Source organism: Zalophus californianus, chromosome 3 (assembly GCF_009762305.2).
Source record: "Zalophus californianus isolate mZalCal1 chromosome 3, mZalCal1.pri.v2, whole genome shotgun sequence".
In the NCBI taxonomy this organism is placed as follows: domain Eukaryota; kingdom Metazoa; phylum Chordata; class Mammalia; order Carnivora; family Otariidae; genus Zalophus; species Zalophus californianus.
Window position 1 is genome coordinate 67,896,678 of NC_045597.1, and position 15,279 is coordinate 67,911,956.

The 15,279-nt window shown below is 38.2% G+C and overlaps 1 pseudogene; it reads left to right on the top strand.

Moving 5' to 3' along the window:
- The first annotated feature begins 3,823 nt into the window (after nucleotides 1–3,823).
- On the top strand, nucleotides 3,824–4,420 carry LOC113920432 (annotated as a pseudogene).
- The last annotated feature ends 10,859 nt before the right edge of the window (nucleotides 4,421–15,279 follow it).

Sequence of the window (15,279 nt, forward strand, 5' to 3'; positions counted from 1 at the left end):
CTGAAGTGACTTTCAAATGATTTAAAGGCAAAACTTGATTGAGTTTCTGGACAAAGAGATTATGGGAATTATTTTGCTCTATTCTTTTGTATAACTTTTCTGTATGTTTGGAATTATTTCAAAAGAAAAAGGAAAAAGAAAATGTATCATTGCAAAAATACATACATACATACAAACATACATACATTAAGTAAGTAAGTAAGCAAATACTCTTGCCTTAGTTGGGTTCCCCAAAAAGCAGAGAGAGAGCTAATGACCTGGGTACAGTATTTATCTGGGAAGTGATGCCAGGATGCAGGATTTGGGGGGAAGAAGTTGAGTGAAACAGGCAAGAAGGAAAAGCCAATATGATGATGTTTGTTCATGCAGGTGTTGCTGGAGACAATCTGGGCTTGACTGCACATTTCTATCCATCTTTATAAAGAAGCACTTCAACTCTCAGCAGAAACCTTATTGTCTAGGAGACAGTGGAATGATATAGTCAAAGTGCTGAAAAAAAAACCCTGCCAACCAAGAATACTTTACCCAGGAATGTTGTCCCTCAGAAACAAAGGAGTGATAAAGACTTTTCCAAACAGAAGCTGAGGGACTTTAGTACCACTAAGCCTGTCTTACAAGAAATACTGAAAGGAGTTCTTTAAGGTGAAATGAAAAGATGTTAATTCATAACATGAAAACATAAAAATATACAGGGCACTGATAAAGGTAAGTATATAGTCAAATTCAGTATACTCTAATTCTGTACTATGGTAATGTATTAACCACTTAATTCTAGTAATATGCTAAAGGACAAGAGTATTAAAAATAACTATAGTTACAGTCCTTTGTTAAAGAATACACAATATGCAAGAAGTAAGTTGTGACATCAAAAATATGAAAAGAGGGGAGTAAAAAAGTAAAGTTTTTGTATGAGACTGAAATTACTATCAGGATAAAATAGACTTGTGTCTTTAAGATGTTTTATGTAAGCCACATGGTAAGCCCAGTGCAAAAATCTACAGTAGATGCATAAAACATAAAAAGAAGGATATCAAAACATATCACTATGAGAAGTCATCAACTCACAAAGGAGGACAACAAGAGAGGAAGGAAGGAAAAAGGGAACTGTAAAAAGCCAGAAAATAATTAATAAGATGGCATTAGTAAATCCTTAACTATTAATAATTAGTTTATATGTAAATGGGTTTATTCTTCAATCAAAAGCCATGAAGTGATTAAATGAATAAAATAATAAGGCTCAACTATACACAGCCTACAAGACTCACTTCAGCTTTAAGGACACACATATGCTCAGTGTGAACGGATGCAAAAAGATAGTCCATGCAAGTGCAAACCAAAAGAGAATAAGGGTAACTACATCTATATTAGACAAAAAAAGACTTTAATACAAAAGTTGTAACATGAGATAAAGAAGATATATGTGTGTGTGTGTGTGTATATACACACACATATATATATTATATACTTACCACATAAAAAATAATAAAAGGATAAAAGGATCAATTCATCAAGAGGGTATAATAATCATAACTATATATACACCCAACATTAGCGGTCCTAAATATACTAAGCAAATACTAACAGATTTGAAGGGAGAAAAGACAACTACTATCATAATAGTAGAGTACTTCAGTACCCCACTTTCAACAATGGATAGATCATACAGACAGAAAATCAATAAGGTAACATTGGACTTGAACTATACTTTAGATATGCTCTTCTCAAGAGCATATGAAATTTTCCTCAGGATAGATTATATGTTAGCTCACAAAACAAGCATCATTCACTTTATTTATTTATTTATTTATTTATTTGACAGAGGGAGAGAGAGCCAGAGAGCACAAGTGGAGGGAATGGCAGAGGGAGAGGGAGAAGCAGTCTGTGCACCCAGCAGGGAGCCCGATACGGGACTGGATCCCAGGACCCTGGGATCATGACCTGAGCTGAAGGCAGATGCTTAACGACTGAGCCATCCAGGGGCCCTTATTCACACTATTTAAATCACAGAGGTAACCCAAATGTTTATCAATGAATGAATGAATGGATAAGCAATGGAATATTATTCAATCTTTAAAAAGAAATTTTGACATATGCTATAACATTGACAAACATTGAAGATATTGTGGTAAGTGATATAAGCCAGTCACAAAAAGACAAGTACTATATGATTTCACTTATATGAAGTACATAGAGTAGCCAAAATGAGAGAGATGGAATGACGGTAACAAAGGGCTTGAAAAGGGGAGAATGGAGAATTGTTATTTAATGGATAAACAGAGTTTCAGTTTTGCAAGATGAAAAGAGTTCTAGAGATGGATGCGTGGTGGTTATTATACAACAATATGAAAGTACTTGATACCACTGACTTATACACTTAAAAATGATTAAGATAGTAAATTTTATATGTTATTGTACTGTGATAAAAATATTAGAAAAAATTAAATGTATGCCTCTTTGGTTCCTTCCACCATCTTATTTCCCATCCTTCCTTCCTTTTTTATTTTTTTCATTCCATTCCTGGTCCCTGGTAACAACTGAACTGATTTCTGCCCTTACAGATTTTCTTTTTTCTAGACTATGATATATAAATAGAATCACACGGTAGGCAGTGGACTTCTGTGCCTGGCTTCTTTCACTTAACATTACACTCTAGGGCCTCAATCTTGTTACTGCATGAATCAACTTTGTTCCCGTTTACTACTGTGTGGTATTGTGTTGTATGGATGTACCACGATTTGTATATTATTTTCCAGTGGATAGACATTTGTTTGGTTTCCAGTTTGGGGTTTTATGAATAAATCTGATGTTAACATTTACATACAGATCTTTGTGTGTGAGCTACTTATAATTTTTAATTTTTTTAAGTTACTTTTTCTAATCTCCCAGCATTCCAAATAGTGGAACGTTAGTGGTCCTTCCAGTCACTGAAAGGTGAGGAGGTGTCAGGAATTGATGAGGGCCAGTTCAAGTGGTTTTAACTGGATATGTCACTCTAAAATCTCTTTATCCCCATTCTGCTTTGGTATTCCATTCAGTTCCAAATGCAGTTTTCTGATCTGACTCACATCTTAATTCCAGGCACTTGTTAGAAATTACATTGGTTGCAAAATGGCAGGAAGAAAAGATCAAATCTCTTTTGGATTTAAATTTAGAATGAAATGGGACTTTTGTTTAAATTCAATAGAAGCAGTTAACAAAGGAATAGAGACTTTAAAGATGTTTCATTAAAATTACCCATAATGCTACTCTGAGTGATTCATGGTTTTGAGCATTTAAATGAGTCATATTCACCCAAAAGCCTAAACTAATTTCTGTTGTAAATGAGGTTCTTAGGGAAATTCTATTAACCATTTAAGCACCATGAAAATTCTCCCCAGCTCAGGTTCTACCTCCTTCATGAAGGAGGCTCCTACCTCAATCAATTTTCCCTTCTCTGATTCTCTGATTTCCTTTTGACAATATTATACTACTCATTTGCTCTCTTATATAAGGTATGCATCTTTATTCAATTCAGTGTGTGTGGAGACGCTTGGGTGGCTCAGCCGATTAAGCATCTGCCTTCAGCTCAGGTCATGATATCAGGTTCCTGGGATCAAGCCCTGCATCGGGCTCCTGACTCAGCGGGGAGCCCGCCTCTCCCTCTGCCTATAGCTCCCCCTGCTTGTGCTCTCTCTCTCTCTTTCTCTCTTTCTCTGACAAATAAATAAATAAGATCTTAAAAAAATAATTCAGTGTGTTTGTGTGTGTGTTTATGTGTATTTTGGGGGAGAAAGGCTCTTTTCTTTCCATCTGGTATCAGCCATCAGCTCCAAGGTAAGCCAAGATGGGTGCTTACAAGTACATCCAGGAGCTATGGAGGGAAAAGCAGCCCTGTGTAATGTGCTTTGTTTTCAGGGTGCACCACTGGTAGTACTCATAGTTCTCTGAGCTCCACAGGGCCTCCCCACCCCACTCAACCCACCCAACTGCCTGAGAAAGTGCACAGACTGGGGTACAAGGCCAACCAAGGTTATGTCATATATCGGATTCATGTGCAACGTGGTGGCTGCAAATGCCCAGTTCCTAAAGGTGCTACCTACAACTAGCCTGTCCATCATGGTGTTATCATCTAAAAGTTTGCCTGAAGCCTTCAGCCTGGTGCAGAGGAAAGAGCTGGACATGACCATGGGGCTCTGAGAGTCTACTGTGTTGGCAAAGATTCCACATACAAATTCTTTGAGGTTATCCTCCTTGATCCATTCTATAAAGCTATGAGAAGAAATCCTGACACGCGGTGGATCACCAAACCAGTCCACAAGTGCAGCGAGAGCAAGAGTCGTGGCCTTGGAAAGGGTCACACAAGTTCTACCATACTATTGGCTGTTCTTGCCTTCCTACATGGAGAAGACACAATACTCTCCAGGTCTACCATTACTGCTAATATAAGTAATGTTTGTAAAGTTCTTACCTGATAAACAATTTAGGACAGTCAAAAAAAAAATTTTCGTCTCCAAAAGGTCAGGGATCACAGTCAGAGAGCATTAGAACAAAAAGAATCGTATAGAGATTATTTTATTCTTCATGATTAAACAATTACAAAGCTGTTTCCATGTGTTGAGTGCCTTCTATGTGCCAGGAATTGTGCCGGCCAATTTATTTATATTTCATCATTTAATTTAATCTAATCCTTACAACAACCTCATATTAAGGTGGCATAAGCAGTGGTAAAAAGATGAAATTTGGAATCAGACAGAATTGGATTCTAATTTCACCTCTGTTGTTTACTATCTGTGTGATATTAAATAAGTGTCTTAACCTCTTAAAGCTTTTGAGTTAAGTGTAAACAGGAGTCACAATACCTCCATCATAACATATTACTAAAAGGACAAATAAATATAATGTACATAAGATGTCTAATACCTAGTAAACTCTCAAAGGTAAGAATTATATTGCTTATTTTATGTAGATAATGAAATTGGGGGTTCAGAGAGGTGAATTAATTTGTTTAAGATCCCATGTAAGTGGCTGAGCCAGGTTAAGACAGCCACTCCATACCTTATCTTATAAAGGCCCATTTCTTTTTTTTTTAATTTTTTAAAGATTTAATTTATTCATTTGACAGAAAGAGAGAGAGAGAGAGAACAAGCAAGGTGGGGAGGGGCAGAGGGAGAAGCAGGCTCCCCACTGAGCAGGGAGCCCAAGGCGGGGCTCGATCTCAGGACTCCGGGATCATGACCTGAGCTGAAGGGAGACACTTAATGACTGAGCCACCCAGGCGCCCCTAAATGCCCATTCTTACACTTCTTTCCTCATCCCTATAGCCCTTGTTACACCTAAGTACTTAAATAAGGTGTACTTGTGGTAGATTAGTTGAAGGCAGAGATACTAACATCAGTAATTAGAAAAGGCTCTCTCTGTGCACCTTACTATCTAAATAAGATTGGTTAAGCTTTCAATTCCATCCCCTGAGGAAGTTCAAATTGCACTGAAATTTCCAAGAAGTCCTAGAAGGTCCACATGCCCATGATCTCCTCTGCTCCTGGGTTTCTGCCTGTGTTAACTTGATCTCATACCTGAGATAGTCTTATGACTAAAGGCAGAATCTTCTGAGAGGTTGTCATACCTCCCTTGTCCCAAGGGGAGCTTCACTCTCAGTAAGGAGATGACCACCCACACTGGGATAGAGAGACCACATAAACAAATACTATCACAAACTGTCACACCTTCCATTTGTTCTCCTAAAAGCCCATTTATCTTTCCTAAAGCGCATTTGTCTTCCCACAGAAGCCCTTTCTTCCTGCTCCCTCTCCACTATGAAGTTGGCATACAAACCTCCATCTCTAGTTGTTTGGGGAACCTCTTCATCTGAATGCTCCCCCACACAAAATAAACTTTTCTCTTGTTATTTTGTCTACTTTCAGTTAATTTGCAATTCCGCCCCCCATTCTTATCACTGGAATTTAGTTGGCAGAGGAAACATTTTCCCTCCCAACAACAGTTTCATGTATCTCATACATGTACACGGAATAGACTTTCTTAAGATCTGAGAAGTAAAAAGGGACAGTTGAGTTTCAGTTATTGTCTTTATTATGAGACCATGCATCCTTCCCTGACACCTAAGTGCAGACTTTTCCAGTCAAAGTCATCAAGGAGTGCAGCAGACAGGGATCTTCCTTTTACTTTATTTTTTTTTTAAAGATTTTATTTATTTATTTGACACAGAGAGAGAGAGCACAAGCAGGGGGAGCGGCAGACAGAGGGAGAGGGAGAAGCAGGCCTCCCGCTGAGCAGGGAGCCCAATGTAGGGCTCAATCCCAGGACCCCAGGATCATGACCCGAGCCGAAGGTAGATGTTTAACCAACTGAGCCACCCAGCCACCCCTAGGGTCTTTCCTTTTAATAAACACCTTCCTTCAAAAGTAACTGTGCCTGTAAGTAATGCTTTCTATTAAATATATTTACAGTTGTCAGTGTACTCATGGGCATATGCTGCATTGTGTTCCACTGGGGTCTTACTGTTCTCTGCTCCTCATGGCATACAAAGTAATCTCATTGAGGGACTAAAAAGGCTGCATGATTTTCATAGGGTTTGATTGCTTTGGGGATGAATCGTATGCTATAGAAATATTTCTGGGGCACCTGGGTGGCTTAGTCATTGGGCGTCTGCCTTCGGCTCAGGTCATGATGCCAGGGTCCTGGGATCAAGCCCCGCATTGGGCTCCCTGCTCGGCAGGAAGCCTGTTTCACCTTCTTCCATGCCCCCTGCTTGTGTTTCTGCTCTCGCTCGCTCTCTCTCTGTCAAACAAATAAATAAAATCTTAAAAAAAAGAAATATTTTCATATTTAAGAATTTGTGAAGAATTTTCTGAATATCTTTCTCTCAAAAATTTTTATCTTTCTCACCAGAATATAAACTCCTTGAGGTAACTGATTGGTCCATTTTATTCATTCCTGTATTCCTAGTATATAAAACTCAGCACCTAGCACATAATAGGTATTTAACAAATATCTGTTGAATGAGTGATTGGATACATACCTAAAATATCAGGAAATATTTTTATTTATATATATTTAATTTACTTGACCCAAATAACTGACTGCATTTCCCATCACCATTCCTACTGCCATGATCTCTCTCTCACAGTCCTTTATCTGGGCTGGTACATCAGCTTCTCATCTCCTTAGGAACAGGCTCCACTCCTTCCATCTATTGTCATCATCAGTGTTTGCTTCCATATACAGCAAACCTATTTATTCTACTCCCCTCTTTAAAGACTTCTACTCACTTCCTATTGTCTGGAAAACACACACACACACACACACACACACACACACACACACACACAAACTTGATTGGTTAACTGTGGCCTCTTACATATCTACACACCCTATACATACCTAAAATATCAGGAAAATATGTTTAATTTACTTGGCCCAAATAACTGATGATTCTTTTTTCTAAAGATTTTATTTATTGATTTGACAGAGAGAGAGAGCACAAGTAGGCAGAGCGGCAGGCAGAGGGAGAGGGAAAAGCAGGCTCCCCAGTGAGCAGGGAGCCTGACATGGGGCTCGATTCCAGGACCGTGGGATCATGACCTGAGCCAAAGGCAGACACTTAACCAACTGAGCCACCCAGGTGCCCCTACCTGATGATTCTCAATTGTTTATCCCACCTGCCACCATTTCTTTCCAGAAGAATAGCATGCCTTTCTTTTGGTATAGCAAAATGAAAGCCAAGTCCCTGAAATTCTGGATATTTGGTAGTAGAGCAATCTTATCTTCTCTATATTACCTAACACAGATTTTCAGCTTCAGTTTGATCACCTGCATTAGGATAAATATTTGGATTTTTCTGGATTTCCACTCATAGACCAAATTCCTACAACTAAAGAACTACCGAGACTATCAAGAATCACTGGAACCATCCAGATTATTTCAGAAAGAAAAAATGCTTATGTCTAAATGACACAAAATAATTATTTTATTCCTGAACTTTTCTATAGTAATGGAAATACAATAATATTCTATTCATGCAATATTTCCTGAGGAAATAACAGAACATTATTTCAGACGTTAGAAAAAAACTCCCTTTACCTATGTTGTGGGAAAACATCATCGGCAGTTGGTTCTTTAGTAAGGTGGTAAAGCATATGTGCAGTAATGCCAAGTCATTTTAACTTCTGCAGATGTCACTGAGGAGAGATGTTCACACTACTCACTGAGAATCTCTTTGGTGTTTTGTGCGAAAATTTCTTATGCCATCAAACATCTTAGCAGGGCACAGTTCATAGACTGTGTCAGACAGACATCTTACCAAAGAAATATAGAATTTTAACTTCTTAAAATTGCAACGAGCTTCATTTTCTAAGACTTCTTCCAGGAATGTAAAATATCTGGTTAGTAAAATTTAAAATCCTGTCAAATCATGTCTCTGGTATCATAAAAATCTTTTCTTTGCTAGATTCAAGCAGTAAAATTTATGACTTTTCAATTAAATAATGTGGTAGAAAATGGTTTCATGGGAGTCTGCAAATGACTGGCAAGTTTTAAGGTTGCAGGCTAGATGATGTCACTTGCTATTGAGGTTTTTTCACAAAGAGGAGAAATTTCCACAGGAGAATTCTAGTAAGAAATGGAGTCTCAGCCTTTTAACTTCTTAAGGAGTGAGTCTAATGATTGGAGGAGATATGTGGATACCAGCATATCAATGAACAATTGATTTGATTCTATACATCCTTGAATACATTTTTCCTCCCATATTTGTGTGTGTATGTGTGTGTGTGTGTGAGAGAGAGAGAGAGAGAGAGTGTGTGTGCATATGCATAGGGATAGTGTACTTAAACTGGATGAAGGTGTACAGTCAAGGAGTATATTTTACTACCTCATCTTTAAATTTGATCTTATCTTCTCTGCATTAGCTACACAGTGATTTTCAGTATCTAGGTAATATAATATCTTGAAAGGATGGTATTGTAAGAGTTAGATTAGCTTTTCCAAAGTGATTTCAGCATTTTAAACCAGCCTTTTTCAACTGAGATTCTGTGTCAGAATCAAATCCTATAAAAAATTTGAATGACTATTTTCTTAACTCCAAGGATGGTACTTAGCTAGTACCATTTTATTTTTTTTAAGATTTATTTATTTATTTGAGAGAGAGAGAGAGCATGAGCAAGGGGAAGTGCAGAGGGAGAGAGAGAATCCTCAAGCCGACCCCCACTGAGTGTAGAGCCCAATGTGGGGCTTGATCCCAGGATCCTAAGATCATAACCTGAGCCAAAATTAAGGGTCGGCCATTTAACCAACTGAACCATCCAGGCACCCCTATCTAGTACCATTTTAGATGCATAGAAAGAAGTCAATTCATTACATACAATGAATAGCTTAGGGTATATATGTGTATATGTGTATTTATACATGCATTTTATATATTTATAAATGTGTAATATACATAATTAGATAAAGTTCTGTAATACATTAAAAGTACAAATTATAATTTTGTTATATATAAATAAAACCCCCCACACACAATTCGGAGAATGGGTATGATAATAGAAAAGTTAGACTCAGGCTGTCTAATACACTGCAATAGAAATGCAATATTTAAAAAAATTATTTCACATCTATTCTGTTTGCGTAATTTTTACTTCTACACAACAGGTTGTAATTTTAGCCCATTTCACAGAGGCAGAAACTTAGTCTCAGAGGGTATGGTACTGGTCTTCAAAAAGAGCTCCTCAATGAACCGTATATCTGGGTATTCTGGACTGAGATTCTTTTCAACTAATAGAATGTGGCAGATATAAAGCCGTGTCTTGTGAGGTTAAGTGGGAAGAAGTCTTACAGCTTCAGCCTTAATCTCTTGGAAATTAAGGAGCCACTTGGAACCCCAGCATTGGTATGAAGATTATTTTAAGCCTAAGACATTTGAGATTCAACAGATGCAGAAAGAAGCCTTCTCTGAGGGTCTGTTATCTAACGAAAACAACTTCTGGGAAATGAGGCTGCCATAAATTCCTTCTTTAGAGTGAATCTCTTGCCAAGAAGGTAGCATAAACCTACCATTGGTCCCCTCTCTAGGAGTTTTATGGCCCTGAAGAAGACCAAAAGACCACTCATACCTGTAAAAACATGATCACAAGCTTTCTTATCTCCTGTTTGTTCTCCTAAAACCCCATTTGTCTTTCCTAAAGAAAAGTTTCTTTTCTTCTCTTTTTTAGCAAATTTTTTAAAGATTTTATTTATTTATTTGAGAGAGGGAGAGAACAAGAGCATGAGCTAAGGGGAAGAATAGAGGGGGAAGGAGAAGCAGACTCTCTGCTGAGTTGGTAGGCCAACATGGGGCTTGATCCCAGGACCCCAGGATCATGACCTGAGCCAAAGGAAGACACTTAACTGACTGAGCCACCAGGTGCCCCAGAACTTATTTATTCCTTATGAGCATTTCCCCCTCCCTTTTCTTTACTAAGTTGTATATATAAGCCTCTAAATTTACTCATTTAACCAGCCAGCTACTTCTTTCTTTGGCTACTGTATATGTAAACTTTTTTGCCCCATTCATCTGTCTTTTTTTTTTTTTCAGTTTAATTTGCAGGCCCCTGGACAACAAACCTAGGAGGATAAAGAAAAAGTATTTTCTTCTCAACAAAACACTACCTCTTAGAGCCTGAGCCTCCAATGCAGAAGTCCAACTGTCCTGAAACTACCCCACTGTGAGGAAGTCCAACCTAACCAGGTGGACAGGCCAGGTATAGAGAGAATAATGCCAGCTCATAGGTACCAGGCTTATGAGTGGAACAGTCTTGGGCCCTCCAAACCAGAGAAGCCAGCAGCCAATACTACAATGATTCCACATGGAGAAGAATCAACCAGTGGAAACATATCTGAATTTCTAACCTATTAAATTGTGAGACATAATAAGACGATTGTTGTTTTAAGTCACTAGGTTTTGGGTAGTTTGGTTATGGTAGTAGATAACTGTGACAAGGAGGTTAAGTGGCATGTTCTAGACTCATAGTTTCTTAGCAGCCAAGCCAGAAGAAAGCCAAGATTCCTAACCTGCTGATCCCAAGCCAGCTTTAACTTTGAGGCACTGAAATACCTCATGGGAAGAGTTCAAAAGCAAGAAGTGCTCACTGTCCCCAGGACCCTTGGGCACCATCTCAGTGATTAATTCTCCTCTGTAACATTCTGTTTTTATTGAACGAAGATAACCATGATGACTATAATCCTATCTACCATTTTATACCTTAGTTTGATTAACTTCAAAAATTTTCCCATGGGAGTAGCTTGATAGAGGAAAAAGAAAAACGTTACTGTGATTTGGGGTTGGGACAGTTTGAAATTGAAGAGAACGCCCAGTTAAACTTGAATTTCAGATAAAAAACAAATACTTTTCTAGTATAAGTATATACTATTCAATATTTGGGACATTCTCATGTTTTCAAAAGTAGCAGGCATTTATCTGAATTTCAAATTTAACTAAGATTCTTATATTTAATCTGGCAGCTCCTGGTTAGGGGAAGTTTATGGGAAAAGGAGGTTGAGGTTGTAGAGAAAAACATTTTTTTACTTCACAGTATTGTCTAGGGCCAGTCCTTTGTAGCCCATTATTTTGTCCAGTAGTCCACTTATCCTAACATACAAGAGGGTGTGGCAGCTTTAATGTTGAAACATTCCCGTGGCTGGAAAAGCACTCAGATTCTCTGCTTTGTGAAAAGTGAGTTGACAGTCTTTATCCCATGTATAAAGCATGACTTATGCCTTTCTGCATGATTTATCAAAGGCCACATGTTTAGACTTGTAGCATAGCTTGAAATTCAAAAGCAAACAAGAAAGTGACAAAGCCCAAGTACTTGACTCATAAAGAGACTTGATTATAACTGTGTGTAAATTAAGATGAGCAATTTGAAAACTTGTTAGAAACTCACAATAGCAAGAAAGGACAGCTGACCTTAAATAAGATGACAGCAGAACTATAAGACAAACATACCAAGAATTCCAAAAGCCATTTAGGTAAGAGTCCCCCACCACCACCCACCACTTCAATTGTTCCTGTTGGCAAAACTATCAAAGTCAATACAAACAGCAGATACATCTTGGCAACCTTAAATCAATGAAAGAGTACATAATTTAGTATAGTTAGTTGAAGAGGGAGAATAGTGTACAGCCATCTTGAAAAAAAAAACCAGCTTAAATTTTCAAAAAATTTCATGGGGAAGGACTGATGGTTAAAACATAAACTCCTCTGATTTATCTGGAAAACTCACATATGTGAATTCCTTAAAGATGTCCCATTAAAAGAGGTTTTGGGTCTAAGACTGTTTTTGAACTACAATGCAAACACACTTCTATGACATGGTCCTTTGGCATATTCTCTTGGCACCTGTTTTCATGTACGGCATTAACATGTCAGAATAAAGAGAAAGAAAGAAAAGAATGGGAAGGGAAGGGAAGAGAAGGAAGGAAAGAAAGAAAGAAGGAAGGAAGGAAGAAAGGAAGAAAGAGAAAGAAAAAGAAAGAAAAGAAAGAAAGAAAGAAGGAAGGAAGGAAGGAAGGAAGGAAGGAAGGAAGAGAAAGAAAGAAAAAGAAAGAAAAAAGAAAGAAAGAAAGAAAGAGAAAGAAAGAAAGAAAGAAAGAAAGAAAGAAAGAAAGAAAGAAAGAAAGAAAGAAAGAAGGAAAGAAAAGAAAAGAAGAGGGAGGAGGAGGGAGAGGAAAGAAGGAAGGAAGGAAGGAAGGAAGGAAGGAAGGAAGGAAGGAAGGAAGGAAGGAAAGGATGAAGGGAAAGGTCCAGAATAATTACAAACATTACCAAGAGCCCTAACTGTGCCATCAAAATACACCACCTTCAAAATGTTAATGTGAGAATGGCCACTTCAGCAAGAGAAATGCTGTGAAAATAGGAAGGAATGTTTGTGGAAAAATTAATTCCAGGAAATAGTCTCTTTAAGAGTGCAGACCAACAGGAAGATGATGTTCTGGATAGTATTTCCTGACTGTTACTCAGGTTGTGATTTTGCAGCATAATAAGCATAGCTTCGGGTGATAATAATGGATAATGAATGAATGTGTGCTCACCAGCAGGCATATCTTTTCCTTGGCTCAGAATTTAAGAATAGGCAAGGGAGAGCAGTGCAAAGCTAGTTTTTCTTTTATGATTTATTGCACTGCAGCCTACTAACAAGAAATGTGCTCCAAAGAAGTTTGGGTCGGGTGTTAGGTATCTTTGCCCTAGCGCCTAACCAAAAGTTAGTCAAATTCAATTAGCTAGTGACGTCCTCAGTAATTTGAGTACTATTGGAGGAAGCTGAATTTTGGTACTGTATGATCTGGGCCAACAGCATCTGGGTCACCTGGGAACTTGTTTGAAGTATAAATTCTCATCCTCCCCTACCCTCCACTCTTGCTGAAGCAGAAACTCCTGGAGTGGGTTCCCATAATCTGTGTTTTATCAAGCCATCCAGGTGATTCTGACACTGCGAAGGTTTAAGAATCACTGATTTATAGAATTAAGGATGAGTAGTAATTTTTGTGGTATTAGAAATCCCATCATCACTCCAAGAATATGAATTATTTTTGTGTTTGTTTGGTTTATACCTAAAACTTTCTTCTATCTTCCTTTTCTTATTTTGGTATATATAACTATAATTGCTACTTTTCATGAGAACTACTGCAGAATCCAAGGAACAAGGGAAGTCAGGATTTCCCAGATAATAGTAGCAAGTATTAAGTGGGGTTATTCTTGTCAAGAAGGGCTCTTCACATTATGATTAGTGGCTGAGAGCCTTCTTAGATCCCTGAGTCATGTCATCTCTCCCCCAATAGCACTCCTATTTCCTTCCTGGGAAGGGCTGCCAGATATAGCCAAGAAAAATATGAGATATCAAACTAAATTTTAACTTCAGACATACAGCTAAATTTTTTTCCTAAGTTTTATTTATTTGAGTAATCTCCACACCCCACATGGGGCTCGAACTCATGACCCTGAGATCAAGAGTCACATGCTCCACTGACTGAGTCAGTCAGGTGCCCCATAAACAACTAAATCTTTAAGTATAAGTATGTTCCAAGCAATGTTTATGATATACTTGTACTTAAAAATTATTAATTGTTTATCTGAAAATTGAATTTAATAGTTTCCTGATTTTTTTTCTGGCAGCCCTAATCCCAGGGACAGTGAAGAGTATAAGTAAAGAGAAGGCTCTGAAGTTTAAATCAATTCAATACATACACATGTATGCCCTCTATGAAGTAATAAAAGCTAAAGAGTATTTCTACCATATCCTTCATTATTAATGAAATGATTTGCAAATAGGTGGCTTTGGAAGTGAAGTCTAAGACTGTTCCCATCTATTCCCTCACCATAGGTTGCCAAGTTATTATACTCCTTGTCCTGAGGGGGAGGCAGGGCTGGGGTCTTCGGGGGGTACCTACTTACTTGTACTTGCAAGTGTAGGAGACCAGAATATGCCACCCCAAATATGCCTCTTTGGCATAAGGATTGTTTTGAGCTGATTATTATGGGAAATAGCAGATAGAGAAGAAGCACTAAAAACAGAGCAGAAGTTACACTTTTGTAAGGGAAATTTACATTTATAAAGGAAATCGCCATTTGTAAGGGTATCTCCCTCTCTGTACCAGGAAAAGAAGCAAGAGTTTAAATCCTGGCTCTTATCAGTGGAGAAGGAGATGGATTAAATCTGCATAACAAACCTTATCATTGTTTAGCTACTTTTCTTTTTTTATTTTTTTTTAAAGATTTTATTTATTTATTTGACAGAGAGAGACAGCGAGAGCAGGAACACAAGCAGGGGGAGTGGGAGAGGGAGAAGCGGGCCTCCCGCCGAGCGGGTAGCGCGATGTGGGACTCGATCCCAGGACCCTGGGATCATGACCTGAGCCGAAGGCAGACGCTTAACGACTGAGCCACCCAGGCGCCCGTTTAGCTACTTTTCTTAGTCACCTCCCCAAACTTGCCTCTGTCACACCCTTTTTCCTTTGTTTTAGCTGAAGATGGTATTTAAGCTCAAGTTCTAGCCACATTTTTGAGTTTACCATCTCTGAGCTTCTTCTGCACATACATGAGGTATACATGCTAATACGTTTCTGTTTATTTATTTCTTATTAGTCTCTTTTGTAACTGGAGCCACAGCCAAGTATCTAAAAGGATAGAAGGAAAGCTTTTTTTCCCTCCTCTACATATGTGTGGAATGTGTACCCACACATGTGTGCATGGCTTGGGGTAGAGAAGAAAGCACTCGAAGACCATTTCTAGCTGTATTATTTGGGATCAGATGCTAC